We start from the raw sequence: 4,812 nt of genomic DNA on the forward strand, positions 1-4,812 counted from the left end.
AACCTTGATTATGGTAGCCTGGGATCCCATCAGGCAGCCAGTCTAAGTGGGGAGTGACTGAGCCAGGTTGAAGCTGCCACCTCAGAAAGAGTTTTGGGGCGTGAGCTCTGTCCACCCCGGGAACGCTGCAGATTCAGGGGACACGACTAAGCCCAACGGGCCTGGTAAACCGGGGCAGCCCAACACTGCTGGCCGACAGTGTAGACACTCTGGGCACACACTACTTGTCTCTCCTGGTTTAGCACCCCATATCCTCTCCTGTCTTTACCTGCTAGACCTAACCGGCTATCACCTGCATGTCTCCATACTGATTGGTTGCATCATATTACGCATACATCTTGGATTTCTTTCCTGTCCTTTCCTTTCCTTTGCTTCCCCTCCCTCCCTCCCTCCGTCTCTTCCTTCTTCTTTCCTCCTTTCTTTCTTTGTTTCTTTCTTCTTTCTTTTCTCTCTTTCTCCCTCCCTTCTGTCTCTCCTACCTCACACCCATGCTCCTCCCTCCCGTCCTTCCTCTTTCTTTCCTTTCTTTCCTTCGTTCTTCCCTTCTTCCTTCCTTTCCCTTTCTCTCTTTCTCCCTCCCTTCTCTCTCTCCTACCTCCCACCCACGCCCCTGCCTTCCTTCCTTCCTTCCTTCTTTCCTTCCTTCCTTCCTTCCTTCCTTCCCTCCATTTGTTTACGCTAACCGGGACACATTAATTTGTCCAAAGCTTTTATCCCCTTGCTTGGCACAGTATCCAAATAAGCTGTGGCCCTAAGGGTAGTTTTTCTAAGTATGTCACAGCCACACCTTTCAGGTGGTGAAATTCATGCAGCTCAAGACTGAAACCAGTTCCTGACGGTTAGCAGATGCTGTAGGACGTTGCTAACCATGCTGGAGAATGTTATCCTTTGACAATTGCGCCCCTGTGGATGAGAGAGAGGGGAAATACTGGCCTTCCTCCCTCTCAAGGATGTGCCTGGAGGTGTGGATTGGATAGGAGAACGGCTGCCTCCCTTCTGTCACCCGCTCAGTGTCCACGTGCCCTGCACCCACCGGAAGTGGGATTGACTGTTTGCCAGAGTTGCAGTGGCTTGAAAATAGTCCTTTCATTTTCAGGGGAATGGACCCCATTCTGGAGAAAAGGGAGCTTCTAATACGTTCTGCAGTTACGCTTAAGCACTGCTCACTGGGGTCTCTCTTTATACATCAAGTAAAAGGATCCCTCCCCGCAGTTTGCAATGAGACAGAGGTCCTGTCTGCACAACAACTTTGTGTCGTTACACAGAATTACATCCACATGGGGAGCACGTGCCTCAGCAGGAAGTCCGGAGCAGCACGGTGACCACAGTGCAGTCAGACAGTCCTTCCGCTGCCTACCTCTGTGGCCTTCCCCTGGCCTCCTGGATGACAGGGGGCACTGCTGCCCCACCTCTGCCCTGAGCAACAGTTGCCCAGGTGCGAAAGCATATGCAACCTCACGAGTCTGGAGCCGCATTGGGCCGGCAGCCCCCTTTCCCCTACTAGTGGTACCCGGCATAGCCGGAGCTCTGCTTGTTGTAGAGCTAAAGACAATCAGCTCAAGGCCATCTGGGTTGGTTAGACTGCCACGGCCCGGCGTGAACGTGGGGCCTTGTGTTTCTGAACACGAAGGCCGTGATTGTGTTCGGTGGGTGCCGACCGGGTTCATGGTATTACAAGGAAGGGAAAGCTGTGTTGTACGATGCAAGAACCAGGGATTTAGAGTATAGGGCGTCTTTACACTGTTGGCCCCAAATATAGTGAGCAAGTTCCCTTAGATTCCTTATATACAAGAAAAGTCACCTGCCTTTCTCATGTGGATTATAGCATTATAGTTCTCTTGGTTGAACTACTCAACAAAAGTCCCACTAGTAAGGGGGACTGGTTGGCTCAGTCTGTAGAGCATGTGACTCTTGATCTTGGGGTCCTGAGTTCAGCCCCATGTTAGGTGTAGAGTTTCCCTTAAAAAAAAAAAAAAAAGGGAGAGAGAGATTTTACTTAACACCTTAGAAAAAGGGTGGTGGACCTGAGTGGCTCAGTTGGTTAAGTGTCTGACTCTTGATCTCACCTCAGGTTTGATCTCAAGGTTGTGAGTTCAAACCCTGCTTTGGGCATGCAGCCTACCAAAAAAATTGTTTACTTAAAAAAAGAAGTACTTCTCTTTTTTCACTATATATTCATTTTCTTATGTTTTCAATTTTCCCTGCTATTATACATGCTTACTGACATAATTTTTATGAGTCTATGATAGTCCATTTAGAGGTTTGCACTATGTGAACTATTCCTCACATCCTATGTGAGAACTTGGTGGACCCAGGTCCTCTGGGGTCCTTGGTCTGTGTTCTCATCTCATTATGTCTTTTTCTCTTGTCTACTAAGGAAATCGTAGGAAACAGAAATTTGCACCTACCCTAGTGCTATGGTTCTGAGGAGCAGGTGAGAAACCTGTGTTTCCCTCTAGCATGCTCCTCCTCAGGGTAACACATTTGCTGGCCAGCTCTCACCTCTTCTCAGTGTCTCATTTCCTGCCCCTCCCCATGGCCACCTGTGATTGTCAGTCTCTGACCTTTCTTTGCCCAAATGGTGTTGCTAAGGGCTCTCTCAGAGCACCGTCAGCACGTAAACAAAAAGAGAAGGAAGGTCACCCATGAAATCCAAAAGGCTGGGTGCTTCTTCAGAAGGAAGATGTACAGCCCATCACCTGGCCCATCCCCCAGGGAGGCAGGAGGTATTTGGGAGGATGGGAGAGCAAACCAAGGCTGCCCTTTTCCATGTGGTATCCCAGGCCTTGGACCACAGAGTTTTCTCTGTGCCCCTCCGTGTTGCTCTGTGCACACATCAGTAGCCTCGGCAATGGTGATGCCCACTGGCTGTGCTTACCAGACCTCGCTCCTCTGGGAGACTTCTGAGCCAAGTGACCTGCCAGTGCGACCTCCTAAGGACCATTTTCATCTGCAGAGTGAGCTCTGCTGCAGAAGCTGTGTGGCCAACAGGAGAATGGGTGTCCCGGGGTAGCAGAGAAGTTTGCTCATGGATCATTGCCATGGGTCTTGTACTTCCTTTCAGTGACCGCTTCCGAATGTCCAATCAAGTTCAGCTCTGTTGGGGTAAGAAAGAGAATTCACTTCAATCGATGAGACAGGTTATAGTCAAAATAGCGACTGGGGTGCATGGCTGCCCAGGCACTCGATAATTTAAAACCAACAGGTGATGCAGGCAATTCTCCCCTCAGCCACTCACCAGCTCAGTATGTTTGTGTGTCTGCTGTCTTTTGTGGCTAGGATATTTTTCAGTATATTTACCAAATCTCCTTTCTTAAGAGATGGCCCACCTTGACAGTTGTCTAGCCTGCTTTCATCAGTGATGATTTAATGTGGCTCTAAGCTTGTATTGTTGACTTTGCTGGGCATAGACTTCCTTCAGAAGCAGTACCTCAGGGCAAAAGGTTTGTTCCCAGTGGGCTGCAGGGTTCCACCTGGCAGTTTGCCTCCACAGGGCAATCCAGAGACAGAATCACAGATGCAGTTGCGTCTTCGTCTCATGAAGTTTGTGAAAGTCAGGGTGAGTCTCCATGACCCATCTGGTATCCACAGTAGACCAGCCTCGTAAAATGAACAGTGGTTGGAATAACCCACTCTGCCTCTCTGCAGAGCTTCACAATCTTACTAATCTCTCCCATCCATCCAAGGATGCTGCATGGCCTCTGATTTAGTCTGTGGAAGGGCATGGTTCCAAAGGCCTCTCTGTGGTCTCCTCTTTCCTAATAAATATCAGACCAAGGTTCAGAAACCAAAGTGGGAATTGCACCAGTGCTAATATGAGTATTTCCATTCCACATTCTTGACCTGGGGAAATGAGCACAGGATGACTCTCTGGTCTCAGTGAACAAACTGTTAAATGTAGGACAAGGCTTCTTCTATTTCCACACCTTCCAAAGCCCCTACTCCAACTGTTGGGCAGGTCATGTAACAGTCCTGGTCTTTGGGCACCAACATACGTTCGGAATCATTCTATAAATGTTCCCAGGATAGGTAGTGTTTCCCTTTTTTCCAGAGTTGGTCCCACCAGTGAATATCTGTGTCTTGGGGGACATTTGGGGAAAGTTGGGGGTGGGAGATGAGATGCATGGCACACGTGGAGAAGGTGGTAGGGTCATTTCCCAAAGGGCTCCAGTCTCTCCCTCACTCTAGGGGCTCAGAGGCCCACACTGGCTTAGGGCTCATAGCTGGGGAAGAGACCATGACTCTTCACTATAGTAACTACTCAATCTAGATATTTATTTTTTTCTGCTACATTGCCCAACAATTTCAATCTGGACAGACCTGATCAACTGTCCAACAGCACACACCCTTGATGTTCCCATCCTCTGGTTACCATTCTGGCTCCGTGGCTCCTGGGTGACTGCACACACCTTGACTCTGCTGGTTGAAGCATCCTTCCTGCCACTCCTCACCTCCCATCTTCTCCTGCAGTGTAGGATAGCTCCCCCAGAGCTCCTCGAGGACACTGGTACCTCCCGTACCCATGCCTCTGTAAGTGTGTTGATGAAGGTAGTGCATGGATGGCTGTGTCTTTCAGCAAGCACGATTAGGGATGGCTGAGCACACGGCACATCACAGAACCATTTCAACATGCCTGATTCTTATGCTTCCTGACTTCTTCCTGTCTTCCTCAACGGTATACCCAAGGAAATCCCAACATTTGGCCCTTATTGACCCAATATAGCATCCAGAATATCAACACCATGTGCAAGTGGTCAGGGTCGTCCTTTAAATACCAACTCTCAACTGAGCATATTCCTATCAATGAATTCC

Source organism: Neomonachus schauinslandi, chromosome Y, assembly GCF_002201575.2.
Source record: "Neomonachus schauinslandi chromosome Y, ASM220157v2, whole genome shotgun sequence".
Classification (NCBI taxonomy): Eukaryota; Metazoa; Chordata; class Mammalia; order Carnivora; family Phocidae; genus Neomonachus; species Neomonachus schauinslandi.